The 24,018-nt window shown below is 43.3% G+C and overlaps 1 protein-coding gene and 1 long non-coding RNA gene across 3 annotated transcripts in view; both read left to right on the top strand.

Moving 5' to 3' along the window:
* The window catches only part of LSAMP (limbic system associated membrane protein), an 878,636-nt gene that overhangs the window by 481,578 nt on the left and 373,040 nt on the right, over positions 1 to 24,018 (top strand). The window lies entirely within an intron of this gene.
* Positions 1 to 24,018, top strand: part of LOC137863982 (uncharacterized) — a 55,667-nt gene that overhangs the window by 1,268 nt on the left and 30,381 nt on the right. The gene's annotated exons all lie outside the window — the stretch shown is intronic.

Below are 24,018 nucleotides of genomic sequence, written 5' to 3'. Positions count from 1 at the left end.
TCTTTTCCCTCTGTGGTTGGAGTCTTATGCTGGGGAGTTTTGCAGTTTTGTTGTCGGGTTTGTTTTTTTAAACATGCTTCATAGTGCACAGCGCGAAATAAAATACTTTTGGGGTTTTAATATTTCAGTGTTCTCACTGTTCATGTCTCCCACACTTGAGTAAGATGAAAAATAACCAACTAGGTGTAAACTCATCTTTGTAAGCAGAATTTTTGCATTTACAAAGCTCTGAGGTTTCTTGCTTGTTAACAAGCCTCCTGCATTAAATGGCTTTCTTCTCCCAGAACAATTAGGAAAGCAATATGAACCCCCCTTTGTCTTTAAGGAGCCAGGTCCTCAGCTTCCAGAGCCCACTTCCAAGTGAGGGTTTTTTGAGCATTTCAGCAGAACTTGAATTTGCTGCAGTCTAAAAAATCCTCTCGAGAGTACCACGACCTTTCGGGTTTGGTATGCTCGGAGTGGAGACACCATCAGTCCTGCAAACAGCTGACTCCTCCTCTTTTCCTTAACTCATTTTGTTTGGAAAGTGAACTGTCTGCTCATCAAGGAGATCATTGCAATGTTGCTTTCCAGGCATTTGTCTCCCATGTTATAAATGGTATTAAAATTACCAAGGGCAAAAAGAAAATTGAAGTTCTGGCTGTGAATACATAAGGCTTCCTGCGTTCGAGTACAGCCTTCCTATCCAGCGGTCACTGGATGCAAAACTCAGTTTTGCTGCGTCCAAGCCTCCGTGAGCTTTTGGGAAGCTTAAATCCGCATCTGAGGCCTATCTGTAATAAATATTTTCAACAAGATGAGGTATCTTTTTAACTACTGCCCAATATGGTCTTCAAACCAAATTATTTGGAAGTGTTTGGACATACAGCAATTTTTGAACTGTTGAGATCCTTGCAGATGCAGAGTTGGGCTCAGTGAATTCTTAAGAAGAGCAATAAAAAGGGCATTGCTTGCAGACTGCATGGAACTATGTACAGGTACTATGAAGGAAAGTTGCCCTGTTTTGTTTTTTTTATTACTTGTTCCTTTCCCTCTGTGATTTGGTCCCTTCACCTAAAGAGTCCCCTATTCTTGGCTACCCCACCTGTTTCTGTATGGGTAATGTATGGGTTGTTTTCTGTGCTGACATACTTGTAAAGGAAATTTATTATATTTATTCCTGTTTGTTTATTGCAGTTTATCAGGCATGTGGCTGTAGTCACTAGGGCAAAGCAATCTTTCGCAGTCCTAAATAAAGATATTTGCTAACTGTGAGGGGTTATCAAGTATGCTGGATCACTCAAAGTGAACTTAAGCGTATTCACACGATTAAAACCGAATATGTGGGCTCAGACACGTAGTGGTTGTTTTGCAGAGAGGGAAGATGTATTAGAGTAGGATTCTCACCATCTGCTGTAGCGGAGGAGACCCTGGCTGACAAGGCAGCGCTGAACACAACGAGGATCCAGCGAGTCCAAATAAAAACGTTTGATCAGATTCGTAGAGTTCAAAAGCATCTGAGATCTGGGATTCAAGGCCTTACCTGGTTATAAAAACCGGCTGAGAGGCCGGAACCACCTTAAAAGATTGCATGGCCCAAGCTGTCCTCGCCTTGCAGTAGTAATCATTCTCTGTTCATTTTTATAGCCCTACAGTGGAGGGAACTAAAGAGGGATAATGGCTGATTGGTTTTCTGCCACCACATAATTGCACTGTCTTTCTCCAGGCAAAAGAAGGCAGAGTCTCTTGCTGTTTGTCCTTTTAGGTCTGTATTTCATTGTATTCATGTGGCATCGCTTTTCTGGATGCGTGTGCAATCATGTGCTAGGGAAGAAGTCTGCGTGATGTATTTCCATATTGGCCTTATGAGGATCAGTTGGCAGGAGTCTCTGCTCTGAATTTAGTAGCTGACACCAACAGTTAAGGAACCCGTAAGAGCCTGTGTCAGTGTCTTGGGCTCAGGATATGCCATCTGAGCTCAGAGGAACTGACCGTGCATTTAGTAATGAGGAAGTATGTGATGAATAAACGTGGAGCATGTTCATACTGTGAAGACTAAGCACATGTTACAGAATACTTGCTAGATTTTCACGGCACTTGGAAGCCATGGACTGAGGAGTTTGTGTGCATTACTAAGCAAGATTTAGGAGCAGAGACCCATTCAAACTTAAACCGTAAGTATATGTCCAAGGAACTTACTTTAGCAGTTTCTCCTCTTTGTCATTGTGCACGTAGCAAAGTATGCATTGAGCAAGAGAGGGTGCTGACACAGGAGACATGCCTTAGTGGCTGTGAACCAAACCAGGACTCTGGCAAGTTGGGTGGTAGTTCTGGTTCAACATGGACATTTTGGGTGACCTCCTGCAAGCATCTTAAGCTAATAAATTCAGCATACTTTGCAGCATTCCCAGGCAGTAAAGCCAACTGGCACGGAATGGCCCAGATCGATGGTAATAAAGCACTACAGCACCTCAAAGAGCACAGCTTCATGCAACCCTGCCTGCTTCCAAATAGTCCCTGGATCATCCATGTCTGGGAATCATTTGGTGTAGGTGCAGGTTGTAACAGAACAAATCTAGGCCAGCAAATTTGCTCACTAACACGACTGTATCTGGGAACACTCCTGGTCACACGTGAATTTATTAGTAGAGCACAGCCTTAGTTGCTGCAGTTACATCTCAACTGATGGTCTGGGAGAGCATTCAAGCTGCTCCTGGGGCAAGAAGCAGGATCCAACACCTCTCCTCCTTCACAGTCCATTGTTTTGATGGGAAAGGGGCCTTAGTTGCATGGGATGAAGGGAGCTAAAGGAACTCCAACCAGGTCCCTCACGTAGACCAGGACAATCAAAAGACCAGGATGGCTGGGCAGACCACTGTGCACGACTCTGTCTTTTGTCTATAGAAAGAGGATAATAGAATTTCCTGACTTAGGAAGTATGATTTAAGTCAGCACACTAGTACTGTAGGTTAAAAACCACTACTAAATAATTGCTGTTAGCCAAGCACTGTCTTTTTGCCTTAAATTGTTCCTGGGCTTGTGGAGTTATCCTTTATGGGCAGGTTTTTCTAAGACTCCCCGTGTTGTTTTTCTCTTACAGTCAGTTCTCAATTACACAATGTTGTAAGAGGTAGTATATCTGTGTCTTTTGCTTCATCCGAGCTAGTACAAGCTTGGATGGTGTCCAGATGAACCATTCGCTGGTTCCCCATGACAATTTATATGCCTTTATCCTTGGTAAGGATTGTATGGTACTTCTGACAGCTGTAGAAAAAGCAAGAAGTAGGAGTAATGCACGTATCCAGGAGATTTCCAAGACCTAAAATATTTGGATTCCACCGTTCTACTCGCTAGGCAAAAAAAGTTTCTTTAAATTCTTCTTCCAGCAGCTGCTCATGTAATCTTGGAGATCTTCCAAAGCTGCCTGGAGGGGGTCCTGGGCATCCTGCTGTGGGTGTCCCTGCTTGAGCAGAAGGCTTGGACCTCCAGGGGTCCCTTGTAACCTTCGCCATTCTGTGATTCACTGTGGGGCAAAATAAGCTCTAATGTGGCAGTCAGCCTCATCTCTTCCACGTTCCCTGTGGGAGCACAGTGTTCGGGGTTTTCAGCAACTGTCTGGTGGCATTCACATTAGAACAGATAAACGAAACAGCCAGAGTTCCCAATGAAAAGGGAATAGTGTAAAATGTCCATTCACGGGTTTTGGCACAGCTGATTTTCCACCCACCAACTGTGCCTGTTTATTTTATTTTTGTCTCATCAGCAGGTGGGTGGCTTTTTTTTTTTTTTTTGTTTCAGTGCTGCTCTTCGCCTTAGCAGTTTTTGAGAAACACCCTTTGCAGAGCTGAAGGAGTCTTAAAGTGCACTTAGCACTGCGGAATTATAACTTTGTACTTGCAAAGTCAGCTTCTCCTTTTCAGATCCCCTTCTTTTGGATTACACAGGGCTGCAAAATCAGTGCAGTAAGTGGGAAACTGATGTAACCTTTCCCCAGCTCTTGCAGTTTCTGGTTGTCACCCTCACCCCGTTTCTAGCACACAGATAAAGCAGTATCTTTCAGAGGCTCTCTGGTATAGCCATGCCAAGTAATTTTAAGATACAGTGCTGTTACCTGAGTCACAAAAGATACTTTTAGGGCTTTCACTAAGCTAGATTCCTGGAAAGTAACCAGCTTCCCTGATGCTTGAAATCTTAGACCCGAAACTCTATGAATGGGAAAGGAAGCCATGGTGAAATTCAGTTGTAAATAACCTTTCTTTCTGAAGGACAGTGCCATAGTTTGCAGAAGAGCATTTTCCTATATCTTATTTAAAGTTAGATCTTTTTTATTTATTTTTTCCCCAATAACATAACACTCTGTTTCTACCCATCAGTTTTGGTAGCTGCTGTACTTGTTTGCTCTCTTTCTTTGCTGGCCTTTGCCAAGGTCTTGATGACACTGGCAAGATAGTCCTGTGCACCCTGCCATTCACGGAGTACACTGAATGAGCTCTTTGCTCATTTTTGCCTCCCCCCAGAGCTCCGTGGTCCCTTTTCCCTGTCTGTGAGAATGGAGCAGTGGAAATAATTCGTCAAGACATATGCAGTATGAAGGAACTAAAACTCCACTGAAATTAGGCTGGTAATCATACCCTCTGTTGATAGCAGAGGAAGTTATCTTCAGTGTCAAAGATTTCCTACCACTTCATGTTTCCCACCTCCAAGTCGGTACCATCCTATTTCCTCCCCTTAAATTGTTAAATAAAGGTTTGCATTTCTTACATTAACATTCTGGCCCTGAAGCTCGCTCTCCTTTGTAATCATGTTGTCAGGGAGGCTTGCTGGAATCCCACACCGTGTCTGTTCCAGCCCCAACTCGGTAACTGCGTTTCTTGCCTTTCTTCTGTATCAAACAGAACTGTTTTCCTGAGTAAACAGACAGTATTCCCACTCCCATCTCTTTATCCTTACGTACCTTATTTCAAAAAACTTCTCTGAAATCTGCATAAACGCCATGCTTTCTGTAGCAATACCTTGGTCAGAATAACGATCATTTGCATGTTAATAGCTCCATCTCTGTAGGTGGTTGTTAGTTATTGCCGGTCTTGCTTGTTACAAAGAATGCGAATCCTTTTTTAGTCCTAATCTTAATTGCAAAATGATTGTAGTTTTCCATAATTGCCTATATTTCAGTAATTTTAATCTGTATCAAATATGATTTCTTGACATGCTATCATCTGCTTTGTGTGTTATGCCTGGGTTCTGCACATCTTCCAATAGACACGCTAATTGCCAGAGCTGTTTGGCGCTTGAACTGAAAATAGTCTCTTAGCCAATTCTTTCCCACCAAACTTTTTTTTTTTTTTTTAACCAAACTTTGGTAAAGAGCAGACTGAGACATGACCTTGTGCTTTGTGTCTTGACTCCATTTCGTTCTCTTTGTCTGTTCGTCTGTACCTGGCGGTGCAGTGACTGACCTGGCCAAGTGCTGCTGGCACTGCCACTTCCACTGCGGGTGAGTGAGGTTACTAAGGGGAATGGTTCCCTGCCACCAACAGTTCAACATCTGTGGCCTCTGTAGCATCAAATACTCGATGTTTAGCACACGTAGAAATGCAGAGTCTGTTTTAAAGGGGGAATACTAAATGCAACTATTTTTTTCCTGAAAAAATTGCTGATGACCCGCTGTGGACAAGAACTGCCTCTGTGAAGTACCACTCAAGTGTGACTCTAGAAAGTTAGAAAACAGAGGGGAAAGCCACCTAAAGTATTTGTGTGAAATGCTAAGCCTTTAGCCTAAATCTTTAGAGATTTAGCCATTGCTGCTCCTAATCCCTTGTTTTGACCTTGAACTTGGACAGAACTGTGGAAATGCTGTTTGGGGGGATGCTGTGGAGGTTTCTGGCTCAGCATCCTACTTGGTTGTTCCTTTATGGTTTTGGGAATACCTTAGGGAGCAAGGTAGTAGCATGCAGGGCGCTCTTTAAGCTTGTCTGCATTACTTCCTAAGAACTGTCAGCACTGCAGCAGTCTTTTAGATGCACCATGACTGATTTTATAGGAAATCTAGGCACACTTTTTATGTTTCCCTAGCAATTTCAGGTCGATCCTCCTCAGCTTCAATGGAGAGAATTTCTCTTTACTATCTACTCTATGTATCTGCAGCACAAAATGACTGCCACAAAAGCATACTGTGGGTCAGGGGTCTGCTCTGGCAGGCTTTCTGCATTCTGTCATGAGACTTGCTTGAGGAAAACTTTCTGGAAATAAGCACGAAGATGCTGGTGTGATCTTAGATGAACGTTTTAAGTCCGTGGTCTGCTTGTCTCATGCTGTAGAGAATCCCAGGCAACATATTCATCGTCACACAGAAATGCCAGAGTAAGGACTATACCCAAATCCTACAGAAGAATGGAGTATTATTTAATCACTGCATGATCCAAAAGTTTGTATGGCTTCTTGAAACTGACAGCACTGAACTCCCGAGGTAATGCAGTTCTACTTTCTGACTTATCCTCTGTCCGCTGATGGAAGCCCTTTTCAGGTTGGCTTTCTATCTCTTGTAGATGACGATATTGTTTTGAGCTGAACATAGCCAGGCACTCCAGAGGTGCACAAATGGTGTGTGGGTGTGGTGGGGATGGTATACTGTAAAATAATCCTTTCTTTTTGGCTTATAGGCCAGTAAGTTCTTATACAATTAGTGGGGCTGGACTCTTCCATCAGAGTAGCAGGGTTTTTTTATGTTCATTCTGCTTTAACATCACATTCCAGAAGGACGTTCAGAGACTAGGGAGGAGTTAGTGAAGGCAACAACTAATGCGGTTGTAGCCTTTGGTACGTCCTTTAAAAAAGGTAGGAGGATCCAGGTGTGTTTAGTGAAGAGGAGGCTAAAAAGTGATCCAGAAGCCTACAGCACTTGAAGTATGATTAGAAAGACAGGACCAATTGGTGTGAGCTAGTTTGGGAGCAGCCAAATCAACTCACTGCTCTCTCCTGGGAGGGGACTGAATCCAGCAGAAGGCATAGATTCATTCCGAAAGGATTTGTTTAATGATAGCAAGCTTATTTTAGCTCCTCTCGAGGTCATCTTTTCCTGACTCGCCGGTGCTTTTTTCGGTGATCTTCTTTCCTAGGTCTGCTCTGTCTTTATTGGGTGATCATGTCTGGAAACGGCATCACTGCGAGCGTTTGTGGGGGTGTAGCTGTCATCGCTGCTTTACTGCAGTTGTTGAGGAAGATTGGAACAGATTGGTGCTGCGTGAAACTCGCGTCACATGCTTTTATTGAATACACTCATAGCGGGATCTAAAAGTTTTACCAGCGTGAATTGGGGATGGTTGTTTCCCTTATGGCTGGGGAAGTGGAAAATGAATGGTGCGCATAAAAACTTTTTTATGCCTTCCCTAAGTCTGTCTGCAAACTTGTGCTGTTCACTAGGCGCTGCGTCTGCAGTTACAGAGGGTGGGCTGGAGAGCAGGCGACAGAGAAGGGACATAGATCACCGGTGCTTTGGAGGGTCCTTACGGAGAAGTGATGAGGCAAGAATGGAGAGGGAAAATAATCACAAAGAAATTATGCTGGGAAGAGATCAATAAGCAGAAAATTACTCTCGTCACTCGACACGAGAACAGATCTGTTTTAAACCTTTCTCTCTATAGAGCAGTAGCCTTGAAATTGACCCGTAATATCTACTTTATTCTTTTCATGTTAAAGCAACAAAGAAATTATTGAAAATGCAATGCTGCTTTCTTCCCAACTAAAAGGGTACAGCCAGCTCACTTCCCCCACGTATGCAGATATTCCTCTAACCATAGAGGGCTCTGGAAAGACCTGCCAGTGGTCCTTTTTTATGTTATAACCACTAAATGCAGCTCACCTGCATGGGGACCAAACTAACAAATGGCACCCGTTTAGGATGTACTTTGCTCCTTTTCCATCTTCAGTCCCACCAACTTGTTTGTTCTGGTAGAAGACGTGTAGTCCTGCAGAGCTTGGAAGAGCACAAAAGGGTAATAGAAGCCAAGGACACAAGCCAGGAGATGGCAAGGGGTCGCCCTGGATTTCCAAACTCAGTTGGTGAGATGCCAGGCAGTTTTATTTTAATTCCATAACAATGAATTAGTTCATAGTCTGTTCTATTCCTTCCTCTGCTCATTTCTTCGTGGAAGGATAACTAAAGGGTTACACATCTAGAAGTTCACTTTATCTGCAGCTCCACATACGTTAAGCAGTTTGATGTATTTATGCCTTTTGTTACAGATTTACATTGATATTTATTTCTCTTATTGGAAGACAGTAAGAGGTGAATTCTGTGCACTACTAAGTGTGTAATGTTTGCAAATACGAAGCTACTGTTTCATTGTGTGACACAGCTCAGTTAAAGCTGGTTGTATCTTGCCTCTCGGTCTTGTCCTTGCTCCATTCTTGGCTTTTATATAGGTCAACATTTCAGTTGTAGTCAGATCTGAATTCTGCCAGATTCACGTTATTCTTGTTTAAATGAAGCCCCCAGTCTTCAATTTCACTCCAGTTCTCATTAAGAAAATGCAAAGCTTTCAGCACTTGTTAAAACATAATCTAAACAGTGCCAATAGTACCCGACTCGTGAGTCTGTAGGGGATGAGACGGGGGAATTCGTGAGTGGGCTGCGGAGGTCCTGCAGATCAGTCAGCAGCTCTGGAATTTCAACCAGACTACTGAGGGCTGTGTTTTTTGAATAAGACCCGAGTAGCATCCGTGCTCATATCTGTTTTCCAAAAACATTCTTTTTTTTTTTTTCTTTCTTTTTTTCTTTTTTCTTTTTTTTTTTTTTTTTTAATGCCGAGGAGTCCTTTGATTTAGGTTTTCAGATGCCTACTCTTCTTCTCCTGGCAGAGAGAGGGCAAGGGCCAAACTTTCAAAGGTATTCAGGCATTTCGTGATGCAGGTAGATAGACAGTGAGATGCTAATAAATAAATAAATAAATGCGTTGCTCACCTTTTAATTAAACCACGAAGGATTAGATGTTTATGTGCCTTTGAGAACCCTGCTTTGTGATTACCCCCATCATTAGCCATCATTTAAGTCTTTTCAGAAGCTTCATCTGTGCTTCCATTTTCACTCTGTGCAATTCAGACAATAGCTTTTCTTTCCCTTGCTACCCTATTCAGAACATCAGTATGTTATAAACAGGGTCATATAAAGTCCCTTAAATGAAAGAGCAATAAAAGCCTTTCTGTAGCAGCTTAGAGAATTGCCTACTGGGCTTAAGGGTGTTGCTTAAGAGGAAGAAGAAAGTAGTTGGTAGTGCTGGATGGGGCAGCTGAAAAATGAGAATGGACAAGCATATTCCAGGCCATCTGTTCCTTTGGAGAATGGAGCTTGTGCAGGTTAACAGCTGCTCTCGTGTAGTCAACACGATGCTAAACATCTCTTCCACGATTTTTGACTGAATGATCTTGGTGCATTCGCTGTGTCTGGTTATATGGAGACATCCAAACGAAGCAAACACTTAGTGCTTTTTTCCCTCAGTTTGGCTGCAAGTGAGGTGGTCCTGCACAGGTCTCCTGAGCGGGCTAATGTCTGAGAAGACCTCCTGCTGCTCTAACACAGTGGTACCCAACCAGCTGTGACTGTAATGCCCCCTGTCAGACTGAAGGGGCTATTGTCACCGTCAGAAGAGGTGCCCTGATGAGAGGTTTTCATTGCACTAGGCTGCAAAAGGAGGGCTAGTTGCTGCCTGAGCAGTGCTCTTAACTAGCAGGCATTCTATAAATGCTCAGTTTATACGGAGATATATTGAAGATTTAATACTAGGTTTATAAGTTAAATATATGGGATTATCAGCAGACAGGGAAAACAAATAAGAGAAGACCAAAACCAGGTTGCAGTCCTAACTTCGCTAAAATGGCTGCTAAGAACAAGAGAGTTGATAGAGGGATACACGTCATACATGGCTGCATCTGTTTTCCAGAGAAACTTTTCAAAAGCTGGAGCAGGCCTCTGTCACATTCTAGGTCAAAAGGACCCTTTGCTCAACTAGAACTGATGTTATAGCACCTTCGCCCCAGTTTTGTTTGCTTACAGCCAGTTGTGAGCCTTGCTCAGAAATAGATTTACATTTTGCATTATCACAAATCCCACCACACACTGCTGCTGATGATGAAAATTAACCAGGTTAGGCGCATGTGGCTTTGGAAATGAATGATCGGTGTTGTTGGATGATCCAAAGAGCCATTGTGAGAGTCACAGTAAGAGCAATGAAATCCTGGACCAGCACAGTTCTGGGAGAAACATTTGTTATAAGCACAGAAGTTTGAGGGCAGGATTGGAGAAATGTTAGGAAACTTTCCGAAAAGTCTGTGCCATCTGGTATGTTCCAGAGGCCAAAAACGTGCTCTTTAGATGCATCTTTCTGAGTCAGCCAACGCTTCCAGGGGTGGCTTGTTTTTTTCAGGAAGAGATTAATCTCACCAGGAACCAGAATCATATTAACCTCTGTGTGTCTTGCTTCCTTACTGCTATCGGGAATTAGGATTTGGGGGTTCTTGGAGGAGTGATGAGGTTGTAGTGTGCTAGAGAAGGCGAGGTGATGGAGTACAGTGCATTGTAAAGCAGCGTGCTCCAAAGGAGGGGAGAGGAGAAGGAGCAACAGCATTAGATCTGCAAACAAGAGGGAACATGGGAGCTGAGCACTGCTACATTAAACTTCAACACTGGTAAATGCCTGGCTCAATTAATAACCAACCCACGTGAAACTGCCTGGAGGGAGCTAGATGTAAAGCCATATATATTCTTCACCAAACAAAAAAAAAACACGGCAGAACAGCAACAAAAATGAAGCCTTATGGATAAGAGACAGTGGTGGATATAATTGTCTTGATTCTGCAGTAGAGGTGGGAAATTCAATTTTGGTTTTAGGCAAAGCATGAGAACAGTCCTGTCTGCTTTGTCTTAGCCACAATGAAACATTTGGTTAGAGATGAGCATGATCTAAATCCTTCAATTTTTGGAAAGCTAGATCCAGTCCAGAACCAAACAACTTTGCCATTTGGTCTCCTTTAAAAGTGTGATAGGAGCCACACCAGTGAAACTAAGCCTGAGAGAGCAGTAATCTTGCCGGAAAATGTCTGTCTTAAAGTCTTTTGAAGCTGAAATCTCAGGGACTGTTGTGACATCCTTGGATTTGAACTCTGATTCAGCCTCAACTTCATACACCTTCCCAATTCGTCATTTCCTTGACCTCTTCCTCTATTTGATCCAGGACTATTAGTTGTTCTTGCAGAATATAAACTCAGCGGAATTATTGCTAATAGTTACCCAAGTGTTGGTAGTTTGTCCGTCTGTACCCAAGAAGTGTTGAGCATTATTAAAGGTTTAGAGTCAGGTGAGGCTGTGGGAGTCCTGTGTGTATGTGATCTTGATCTGATACTGCTCAATGTTTTCATTAACATTTTCACTGGAGACTGCAACGGAGAGTATGCTAATCAAATTCATATGCAACACAAAGCTGGAAGCAATCGCCAATGCATTGGAGAATAGGATTAGCCCAGAGTCCGACTATGATGAATTCAAGAAGTGAGCTGAAATCAATAAGCTGAGATTCAATAAGCACAAATGTAAAGTAGCTCACATAGGAAGGCGTAATTAAATGCAAAAATGGAAAATGGGGCTGTCTGTAGGCAGCTAATATGGACGGAGAGACAAAGAGGTTTTGCTCCTTAAACCAAATCTAGGACGAAAAGGAATCATTTTTATTCCTGGTACTGAACAGCCAATAGTTCCAAAAATTAGCTTCATACCGAGATTCAGTTTTTAGCTACATATGAGCTTGTCACTGATGATGCATAATTAAAGGTGGGAAAAAAAAATCCAACTTAAAAGCACTAGCTCAGTCTTTTCTGTTCTCCACAGAAGAGGTTAGCTCTTAGGTACAGGATTTACAGGATTTTGTTGTTCCTCTCTTCAGCCCTCTGCGATTGCTTCTCTGAATCTTTGTGTTCTCCACACCTGATGAGGACTGTCAAAGATGCACATTTGCAAAATTGGTTTGACATCTCTCTTTTGCCATGGACAGCAAACTGTGACTGGTATCTCAATTTACCATACATAGCCCCTGTGAGCTGTTTCATTGTTTTACGCCAAAAAAAAACACACGTTTTGTCCTAATTAGTGATCTCTTGTGTTTCTAGATTGACGAGGGTTTGTTAATGAGGAGGTGTCTGTAGGCTGCAGTGGTTAAAGCTGGAGTCCAAGTGTCCCGAGCTGAGATGTGTTAGCAGATCTGTGTACAGCCCTTGCAAACGGTGATAGGAAAGGATTGCATGGGTCAGTACTCCCTGGAGAGAACATGGGTTGTGAGGATGAGATTAAGTGACTTCAGTTTCTCTACATCAGGCAGGGTAGAGATGTGAAGCATGCCAAAATCACCAGACCATGGCTTGCCAGGGAAGGTCAGGGTTCACCGCGTTGTCTCGTGATCACTTACATGGCTCTTGCCCACACTGTTCCTGTCTTGTCCTCAACCCGTTGATGCCTACCAGAAACACACCTTGCCAGAGACTCCCTTTTCTTTGCAGGAGAAATATCTGCATCATTGCTTGAAAGGAAGCTTAGTTTTCCCCAGCAGTCCAGTCACTCCTCCCTCCATTACCCTGGCCGGGCTGTTGGAGTCAAACAAAACCTAGTACTTGCTCCTTGAAGGAGCCTTTTTCCTAGTGCTAATTGTGAGTAAGCAGAGTGCTGGTTCATCAGCTGCTGCCGTCCATGGGAAAGACTAACTGGAGAACGTGGGGGCTGCCTGATTGCCTGATGTATCCATACCAAATGTCAAGAGCTGCCTTCATTCAGACCAGAAGCAGTCACCTTCTGAAAGCCATTAATGCCTGTGCTCCGTTATTAAATCCAGTCAGGCTCCTTCGCTGCGTGGACTCTCTTCTGGCTAAGAGCTGATTTTTATTTTCCAGTCTCCTGATCCTTCCCTCGTTGATCTGGGGCGAGAGATTTCTGTTTTGAAAACACACTTCAAGGAATCACAGGCCTGAGCTCTTGAAGGGCCTTTTGAGAGGCGAAAACAAAACCATGTTTTATTTGTGTGCTTCAGGCTGTTAAAGAAGAGTATTTTTTTTATTATTTTTTCCCCCTCTGTGAGGCCAATAGAGCAGCTTTTAGTAAGGTGGGAGTGAAGAGATGAGGTGGAGCTGTCAGTGAGCTCCGTGCATTTAGGGATTCCAGGGTTTCTGGTGGGGTAAACAACAAATGGCACACCAGAGGTGTTAGATACTATGGGTCACCTCGACCTGAAAGCTTGCGTTCAGAATTTGTCTCAACAGAAACGTCTTTGTGGTAGGATTGCTCCTACTAGGGCTCTTGCCACATCAAGGGAGTTTTTTAACTAGTCAAATTTGGCATTGCCTGGGTGGGTAGGATGACACCAGGCTTTAATCGTGTCTCACATTGGCGTGTTTTCTCTCTACCTCCCCTCGGCATCCCTAGCTTTAACCCGGCAGCAAACAAATTGAGAGGTGCTAGCTAACTGCATGGGATGCTGTACTCCTCCTTCCCCTGTAAAACATCATCTGTGGTGTTTTGAAAACTAAATTTTAGGGGTAACTGGCTCAAGATGATCTTTAATTGGTATAGCACCAGTTTGATGCAGCTGGCAGTGTGCTAGGGCATAAGAAAAAAAACTCGAGAGTGCATTTATTTCCAGCCATATCCTTCCCATGGAATAGCCTTGAGAGACCACTATAACACAGCACAATTCACAGCAGTCCCGAGGTTTTTCTCAGCTGTGGTGTATAACAAAGTGGTGTATGGCTGCTTCCAAAGTCAGGAACTCAAACGCTTGCTTTGGGTACCCAACGATTCCCGTGTGCGGTTGGGGATGCTGCTGTACTGCTGAGGCCACAGCCATAGTACGAATTCAGGGTCAGGATGCTTCAAGCAAATTGAACCAGTACAGCAAATAATGGGGAGAAAAGACATTATCTTGCTGTGCTGATCGCCTCTCCCTTAGGACCATGGGCGGTGGGGAGGAGACATGGGATGCATTCGTTGACGAGAATGGTTTTGGCGTAACCGACTCGGTTGGTGGAATAAAGCACCCGATTATAATGTTTGAAGTGTGACTATTGCCATTAAAGCGCGAGGGAATGACTAACAGGGTTGAAATGATGCTCTGCATAAATATATACAAATACAAAGCGATTGAGATGTTGGAGGAGATTTAAGTGTTGACCATTGGCTGAAAGTCTCATACAGTCATTAGCATCACTTCTTTAAAAGAATAAATAAATAAAAATCCTAGATTATATATGTTAACTAAAAATCAGGCAGGAGACAAAGGCAGATATAGATGAAGAGATGAGAAGGTGGAAAGAAAGAGAGAGGTAGTAGTATCGCCCAGCCTGAGAAAGAGCTCTGAGCACCTCAAGCCTAGCTGTCATCATTATGCTTTTTGTGAGCTTTGTGGCTTTTGTGTAGAGCTTTAAGCAGGACAGTGAAGCAGCTCTGTAAAAGTTTAGAGGAGAAAGCTCCCAAGGTGCTGTTGAAAGTGTTTCAAGCCCGGCAACACTGCCCATCGTACCTGGGAGCTAACCTTTCAGTAGGGATTCAGAGGTGATGCTTGGGTGAGGGTAAATATTAAAGCCCTGACAGTGAAGATAGACAGCTGGGGCTTCATGAAATAGAAGAGGGGAAGCCAAAAGAAACATTTAGGGAGAGGTGCAACATGCTGCAGATATCAGGAAGGAAAAGTGACCTTTGTCTGTCTGTGCTGATTTGAGCCGGGCAGATTTGTGGTGTTAAGACCAGGAAGGGGATGTTGTAGTAATGGAAAGGCAGGCTGATGTGAGCCTGGGCAACTGTTCCAGCTGCAGCAAAAAGGATCAGGAATTTGTGCATTAGATGTTTTCTAACAGAAGCCTGCAAGATTTACACAAAGCCCAAGTGCAAGGACTCAGAAAGAGGTCTGAATGAAAAATAAAACCTGGACAGTAAGTAAGAGCAATGGATAGCCAGGGTGATGATATTGTCTAAACTGATGGGAGAAGCGCGTTTCAGAGGGAGGCTCCTTTTTTTTTCTGTCCATGTTGAGCAAATCATTGCTGTTCACCACCGGATTCAAGCTCAGCAACTCATTCATTTGCATGTCTTTTAATGAAGTGTGAAAAAATTTGCATCATCTTCATGTCAATCCAGCTTCCTCCTGGGTGTTCCATATGGGGCATTGCTGTGGTGTGAAGGGGAGTTACTGGAGCGCGCTGAAGTCCCAAATGTAAAAGGCTTTCTAGGATGCTATTGCAGGTGGTTTAAGCTGCAGTTACCAGACATGGAAGCTGTTCCTCCATCCATGAGGCTGATGAGGTATTTTTTCAGTTCGTTAATAGTTATGATGGGTGTTAGGCAGTGCTTAACAAGGGTGGACATCTGAAATCTATAGGCCCTGGTAAATCGTGCCACAGAGCTCGCAAGAGTTGATTGAGGTGATCTCCAGCTCACAGGTGTTAATTTTTAAATCTTTGTGGGAGAATAATGCAGGTATTAGAAGAATGTTAATGTGCTGGATTCAAAACAAAACAACCAGGATGACTTGAGCAATGGTAGGGCAGTTATTTTGACATTGTTCCAGGGAAAAAAAAGAGTGGAAATGATGATATAGAATCCAGCAGCTAAAGAATTAGATGGTAAGAATGTCATTAGCACTAGTCAACACAGATTTAAGGAAAATAGGCTTTTTCAAACAAATCTGCTCTTTTCTGTGGTATTAGAAGGCTGGTTCATAAAAATGACTTCATATTTGGACTTTTCTAACATGATATAATACCTCGTGGCATTCTGTTAAAATGTTAACACTATGCAATACCAATAAAGCAGAGATTAAGTGAGTTGAGAGAAAGCTAAATGATAGATCTCAAACAGCAGTTGTCAATGGGGAATTATCATCAAATGGGAGCGTTCACGACTAGCTTCTGAGAAATCAGTACAAAGCCCCTCTTTATTTGGCGTTTTCATCGATGATCTGGGAATGAGTATGCCAATTAAAAAAAAAAAAAAGAGAAGGGAAAAAAAGGGTGGATGACACAAGGATTAGCAGAAGGGTGCAAAAAAAAAAAGACAGTAAAAATCTCATGCATAGATTGCTCAGAGGCTGCATCCTTTCACACAAAGGTATGTAGCACACTCAAAATTAATTCAAATATTCGGGGAAACAGAATGGCAGATTGGGCTTTTAGATAGCAGGGCTTCATCTTGAAAGGAGGAGTAAGGTGTTGCACAACTGCAGCTCTCTTCCAACCACTGTTGTAGTAAAAAGATGTTAATGACCAGAATTTATAAACACGGAAGCAATGAACTGTGATGGGAACTGGTTTTCTCTCTCGTATGACATTGGTGAGCCCAGTTCTGGTGCACTGTGTCATTTCCTTCAATCCTCATTTTCAGAGCATGCTGCAGTATTAAACAGGTACACGAGAAGATGCTTTGACATGACTTTGTGGATTGGTGAAAGTGACTTCAAGATCAGTCTGTTTCTTTCGAAAAGATTGAGGGGGGACTTGATTACAGGGCATAAGTATCTTTGTAAAGAAAAAAACAGAGATGCTACGGAATGCTTTATGCCTTTCTTCATTAGATTAGCAAGGACCAAGACATGGAAACTGCTGTCAGACAAATTCAAATGAGAAATTAGGCCCAACCTTTCAACAGTGAAGGTGATCAAACACTGGAACAAACTCCCTTAGGACGTGGTGGCTCTTCATCACCTTCAAACCAAGACTGGGTACCTTGCTAAAAAAAAAGATGTATTAACCAGGTAAAGGCGCTCGCTGAGCTGAGTACAAGGAGAGCTGGGTGAAGATTAAAGCCCTGTGACATATAAAAGGCCGGGGGGGATTGTTTCAGCTTCTGTTCTGGCCTTAAAACGTATGAATCTACCAAACCTGATCTCTCTTGGCAGTGCTTTGCGTACTCCTTGCATTTCTCTTCTGCCATCATTTATAGGAATATATTGTACAGGCGCTGTTACACATGGCAAACAGAGAGGTGAACAACACTTTTAGATGGATCTGAAACTTCTTCACATCTGCTGCCCTTCTCCTTACCCCTGTCTGTGAATGTTGATAGAGAAGGACCAAAAAGAAAAGATGACACTTCACCAACAGGGAACAGAAAACTCTTTCAAGGAGGAATTTGTTTACCCTGGCATATCAGTCCCTCTACTCCCCCTCTACTCCACCTTTTGTCAAGACATGACCATTTTTGTGCTTGTTGCTTGAGTTGAACTCTGCAAGCTAAAAACTTGAGAGGAACTAAAAGTTGGAAACTGAACTCCTCATCTCCTTCTCACTGTACTTACCAAGTATGTGAGCTGGCATATTTCAATATTACATTTACAAGCCATCGATGTGCTAAGTTCTGTGTAGGCTAAGCATCAGTGGGTATTTTTGCACTTAAACATCACTCCAGCTGCAAAATGAGCACTACTAACCAACCAAGTTTTGGAGACTGGAGCAAGAAGTCATATCAGTGCATGTCGTCCATCTCCTGGCGTAGTTGTACTGCTTATCATTTCTTCAGGACTTGGGAGCCTCTCTGTTAACCTGAACCCACTTAAAAAAATCCAAAGATCTAATTCTTATTCCTTGTACCATTAAGACAGCGCTGTCAGGGAGAAGGCAGCCTATTTGGGCCACTGGAATTCGTCAACTTAGCATAAGCCTCTGTGCAAACAGAAGGCTAGTGCTGTAGTTCAGAGATGATAGTCGAACAAGATTTGCAAGTCAGAGGCTTGAAATTCCACAAAGGGAAGATCAAACAGCCTCTTGATTTTAACAAGCATTCCATTTCTTTAGGGGACTGGACAGTTTTCATCCAGGAAATAAATGCAGAAATTTCATGCAGAAATTAAATGCCATCATTGATACGTATAACAAAGTGTTATCCGTGACACACACATTGTCAACTGCCAGCTCATCAGCATATCTGGGAATCCGTAGAGATGGTTCCTCACTAGCTGGATTCAGAGCTGTTGTCAGCAGAGATCACACTTGCACCCTGTCTCTAAAGTACATGTCTGAGTTTTACATATAATTTTAGAAGTGGCTTCAAGCCAGCGTGTTATCCCTTTAACAGTTCAGACTACAAACTTAGGCACAAGCACCTCTGAACTCTCTGGCACTTGAATTTTGATTCTCCTTTCTGTAGTGCTGGTCCATTTGCATTGCTGATTTCAAAATGCACCCAACCCCACCGCACCACCCTTTCCCAGCCTCCCAAAACAGGGGCAGGCTGGAGAATGCTAATTCTGTTTCATGACAACTTACGAGTTTCTGAATTTTTTGTTTTTGATCCGCGTTGGATTACACCCAAAACATTTCGAGCATTTTAATGAAGCAGAACTGTGTTTTAAAATGTCTGCTCTGCTTTTGGAATGAAAATGTTAAGTATTTTGATTTGGGTCTCTCTGCCATCCCATAGAAGTGTTCACATAGTCTGCCCTAGACTTGAGATGTTTTGGCTTTCACTAAACATCACATTTTGACCAGAAAATACTCAGTTGGTGATGTTCCACCAACTATACTTGAAATTTTTCAGCTATAGTAGCAGAGCTCACAGCAAACCTTGTTGTTAAATGAATGATAGTTACTGCAGCCTCCACGTTACGTGGAAATAAGCAAGCAAATGGGTGCTGAGCATGGCTTCTGCCACTGCTGCTCATCCCACAGGGGATAACCATGGGGCTTTGTCACCATGGGCGTGATGACCACTGCAGTCCCTTGCAAAACTCTCCTGGGCCTATATGGGTGAGTGCGTGCAGTGCTGGTTAGGTGCTGTAGTTCTTGTGCACAGCAGCTTTGGGTGCGCACACCATGAGCGTTTTGATAGCCATTGGTCTTGTGCACCTTGGCAGGTACAACGGTCAGCTTATTCCAGATCAATTAAAAATGATGCTATCGACGTAAATAGCAGCTTCTTTGCCCAGAAATGTTAGAGGAGGTGTTAGATGGAGGACATATATAGGGCGGTACAAAAGTGGGCAAAGAACAGGCTTTAAAGAAAAGGACTGAACGGTGTGACCCAGCTTTACCACAAGTAGAGCAAAAGATCTGTCAGAGGCCTCCTGGAATGACACGTTAAATCACGCCCAGGTTGATTCAAGGTAATGCCCTCGTTATCATATTCAGCCTTTCCTAAAGGCTTCCTGTGCCTGATCTGCTTGGATGACCCATGCTTGACGTCCTTGCAAAGTGGAAAAAGGTAGAGGGAGCTGAGCTTCCCGTGCTCTCGGCGTGCCAGCAGAAACATGTAACGTGTTGGATAGATGCACGCGGCGTCCCTCTGTCGTGGCTGCTGTGCAGCTGCGATAAAAGCCCCCAGCTGCAGCCAGCTAGCAGATGTTTTGGTCCAGGGAGCTGAGCCCGGCGCCGTCGGTGGTGGAGACGTGGGGGCCCGGCGCTGCTGGCGGCATGGAGCAGAGCACGGGCACGCCGGTGCCGAAGGCCCTCCTGCGGCGCAGGAAAGCAGAGGGAATGTGTAAGTAGTCTCCATCCAAGCAGGATGAGTGCTGTCAAGTAGTTCTCTCAATTCGTTCACCAATTTGTCTTGATTGCATTGACACTCTCTTGGCATCCACATCCTGTGATTATTCCAGTGAGCGCGTTTATCATGAGAAAGGTTTGTGGAAAGGGGAAATCTCAGGTAAAGCGCTCTGACAACAAATTTTGAATTCACAATTGGCAATACCTGTACTCAGAAAAATGATTTGAGGAGTTAGGTTCCTTCAGGCAAGGGAGGGAACAAACACGCTAAGGGAGCCAGGAGGCTAGTCCCAGTGGCTCAGGCTTTTACACCTTACACCTTGCTGGGAGGCTGTTGCGTTTAAGCAGCGCTCTAGAAACTACTGATGGAGATCATAGGCAAATAAGTTTCAATCTGCACTAATTTTAGCTAGCATAATCTGTTTCCAGTTTGTGAGCGGTATTATTTGATGACATACGTTTGTTTCTTTCATTCTGTGCCTCTAAAAATGAATGGAAATGAGTTGGAAAAAAACACACAAAAAAAAACCACAAAACCCTGAAATGCTGTGGAATCGCTTGCAGCTGTAAGTCCATTCGGCTTCTCCCCCTTTGCCCACGTTGCTCATCTCAGAGCAAAGTAATTTGAATTATTTTTCCTTTTTGTCAAGACATTGCACCCTTCTTCCTGCTTTCTTATTGAAAGTGGTTTAGGCAGGATGCACGTTCACAGCATGAGCTCTCATCAGCTGGATCCACAAGAACTAATTTCCTGGCTCCCCTTCAACCACGTGGATGCAGGTACTTCCAGGCAAATCCCAAAGCCACCTTCTTCACCATGGAGCATTAATTGTCCTGGGTGGATTTCGGTCATCTGGCTGTTCCAGTTCCTTCTAAAGATGTGCTTTGTCCCAGGGAAGATTGCATCCACCGTGAATTTCCTTGTTCTTTAGTGTGATATATGAGACACTGGTTATCATGCATGTGAAGATCAGGTTCTTCTGCTTATTTTGTCCCAAACTTAGGTGTTTTTTTTTTTTTTTTTTTTTTTTTTTTTAAGTCTGTCTCTGTGAAACGGAGCTGAAATGTGCCATAAAGGGTTGGTAAATTAACTTAAGGCATGGGCTAAGTACATGAAACACTTGAAGGTCAAAGGGAAGAAAGGTCCCCCAAGCCCCCAAAAGTGATGTTTTGTATTTTCTCTCCATGCTGGCACTTGGCACGGTAGCAGGTGGCTGCTACGGTCCTGGCAGAGCTGGAGTGATGCTCGGACACGGGCTCGCTTTCCGTAACAGAGTACTTGGGGACCTTTCCGGCTGCTAAGTGCTGTGTAAATGCCGTGCATCATTATCAAATAAATCGCGTCACCTTGTGAGTTAATTTCTAATTACACAATTACTTTATGTGGCATTAATAAAAAGTAATGGGAGATTTTTTCAGCAAACTCTAATTTTAAGTAAATAATTTTTTTTGAGTCCAAGTGATTTATTAAATTAATTCTTTATTAGGCCTAATTTAGACTTCAAGCCATTCTTGCTAGTGCTACAGCATAAAATTATTACGTAATTAGTAATACAGTTGTCATACTTATAAGTAATGGTTTTACTTAGAACAAATTAAAAAGGATTAGAGTTTTTTTAAGAGGGTAGCGGGTCTCGGGGGTAATAATAATAAAGAATAACTTATTTCATTACACCTTGCCTATGTTTGATCATCCTTTGGAAGCGTGGTTTTACAGAGGTCACCCCAGCAGCCATTCTTCCTGTACACCAGCTATTTGTGGGGTGGAGCACCACGTATTTTCCATGTTTGCTCAGCAACTAACGAAGTTTGTGGGGTTCAGGTGGTTTCAGTGACTTCAAGCTGCTGGATCTGTGTCTAGCTTCCCCGCAAAGGGGTTGAAAATCTGCACAGGTTCTTCCAGCTCTGAACTCTGGGTCGGTTTTCATGGCCAGGCTTGCCAAGGTCAGGTACATTACTGCTTTGGTTTGAGAAGTTAAAACTTCTTGCCTGTGGAAGTCGCATACCTGAATATAAAATGCAGAATCAGAGCAGGGAGAGAGACAACTCTGAGCAGAATGATCCCTTGAAACCCCTGGCCCCGGGAAGCAGGCAGGCGTTGCAGGGGAAGGCTGAAGGCTGTGACTGAGCAGGTGGGGAGAGCAGGGGAGATCACCTGTAGTAGCAGCCGCCTAACCCCTTCCCTTTTATGCCCATTGTAAATAAATTGCATTTATCATTACCAGCACCCTTTGTCTCCAGGCTTCTGAGGTGTTGAAAGCTCCAGTTAAATGGCTTGCCCAAAGAAAACACTGTCACATTTGCATAATATTTTCATAGACACTGAGCTCAACCTGAGCCTGAAGGGAGACAGGGATGTTCCCTGCATATTTTATATTTCCTTCCTCAATTCCCACCAAAGCTAACTCTAAATTGTGGCGTGGATATGGATACGTGTGTAAGAGAGAGAGATGGATGAGAGGTTTGAATGTGTCTGGGGTACTTCCAGACGCTCTTAGTTTAAGAAATTGCTTGCTCCCCATGGAAAACTCTGAAATAGTGCTATTTAGAAACAAATCTGCTTCCATTTCACCTCTTTTTCGGTATTCTTCTTCCCTCATTCTTCATTGCTAGGGACATCTGCATGAAAACAGTGTCTTTTTTCTTTTTTTCCCCTTTTTTTTTTTTTTTATTTATCTTGGGAGTTCATCTGCCTCTGCTGATTATCCCCTCCCTCCCCTCTCCTTCTGAAGTCATTATCTTCTGATTGCATTACATTTGCAGCCATCCCACCGCGGGCGCTCTTCTCATCAAGATTCTCGAGCTGAGCAGGGAAAAGGATAGGTCAGCCTGCCGAGAGGAAACCTCAAGGAAAGCCTGGCCCTGGCACAAGTGGGGTGTTGGGGTCTGGTCCCTGTCACTGCCTCTCAGCTACACTACTGCTCAGCCGCTGGTGTTTCTGTAAAGACGCAATGAACCCAGTCAAGTTTCTTCCACAGCCGTTGTTAGAACAAGAGTTGGAGGAGGTATTTCTGACACGAAGTGTATTTGCTGCAAGATGCAGCGTCATTCATATTGCCTACCCTGCAGGTGTTTGCAAGCTCGAATTCAATTAAGGAAACTGTTTCGTTGCAGGAGTGGTGAGAGTAGCTGGAGATGCAAAAATCCTGTTTGTTTCCTTGAAAACAGTACTGGAAGCCTTAATTACAGCAGTGTAACACTCAGGCTCTCTCTGGCCAGGGAATATTTATCTGAAGTGGAACAGCTTCCGTAGGAGAGGTTAGGGGGAAGCGTTCTCAGAAGATGCACGGCTGAAGTTTGTATCCTTACCTGCAGACAGAAAGCAGATTTCATCATGGGCATACCATGTCTTGCTCCAGCAGTGCAGTTTTGGCAAACAGTCTTCCTGCATGCTACAAAGAACAACTTTTTTTTTCCTTTCTAAACACTTCAACAGAATTAACAAGGAGTGGAATTATCCTGATTATCATTTCCCAGGGTGCAGAATGAAGTAGTTGTGGCTTAGATGAGGTTACAACAGGATCAGATGCAGGAGCTGAACCTAGCTCCCAGGTGTTCATCCACCCAGATGTGCAGTTTGGATACATCTATCCTTGTATCACCTAGAGTATCCTTGTATACATCTATCCTACAACCTCCTTTCACAATTATCCCGTTGCAAAGCCCTTCTAGAGGCTCAAAACCAAATTTATGTGTGGAGTATCTTTCATATTCATATTACTCTGCCCTGACTTCCTTCAGCCACAAGAGGAGGCTCCAAAATACAATAAAATTTTATCTTAAAGGATGAACTTTATATAGGGTCTCATTAGGAACTTCTAAAATATAACAGGTTTGCGGAACAGCTCCACCGGCAAATATTTTTGTAGTTGATCCATCAGAAGAAGAGTGGCAATGTTCCCTACTACATGCAAGTAGTGCCACAAGGACAGCACTGAGTGTCTGTTTCCATTGTTCTTCTGCAGTTCCCTCGTTGAAAAAAATTTAAAACAATGGGAATAGGTCCCTTTTCTTTCTTGTATCAAAACCTGTGTATGCCTAAGACGGCAACAGGACCAAAATAGTAATGCACAGCGAGAGGGAAAGGAGGTTTGTAAACAGTTTTGTACAAGGTGAGAATGACAACCCTTTCTTCCCAGACAGATACCTAAGCTGTTCATGTTTTCCCTAGGAGGCATTGCAAAGGTAATTCTAAGTAACAGCTCCAATACATGTGTACGCTTTGTATCTCTGGATAGGGGATGCCAGCAAATATTGAATTTACTTCGAGAATTAAGTGACCATGCAACAGCACGTTATTGCATTTAACGCTACTTCGGTACTGCAAAGAGTATCAGTGATAGAAATCAGTTTAAATGCAGGATGATCTGATTTCCCACTATCCCATTACAGCTGGTAGCTCTGCAGTGTTATTGTGCAGGGCTTGGCATCTCTGGGTTGATGGGTGCATCTGCCTCCAGACGTATCTGCAAAAGGATAGACAGCAAAATGGGTGGCTTGATCCTTCAGACCAAGCGTTTGTTCCCTAAGGATATATCA

Source organism: Anas acuta, chromosome 1, assembly GCF_963932015.1.
Source record: "Anas acuta chromosome 1, bAnaAcu1.1, whole genome shotgun sequence".
NCBI lineage: Eukaryota > Metazoa > Chordata > Aves > Anseriformes > Anatidae > Anas > Anas acuta.
The sequence above is the reverse complement of the archived record's forward strand: the minus strand, read 5'-3'. Positions and strand labels throughout refer to the sequence as shown.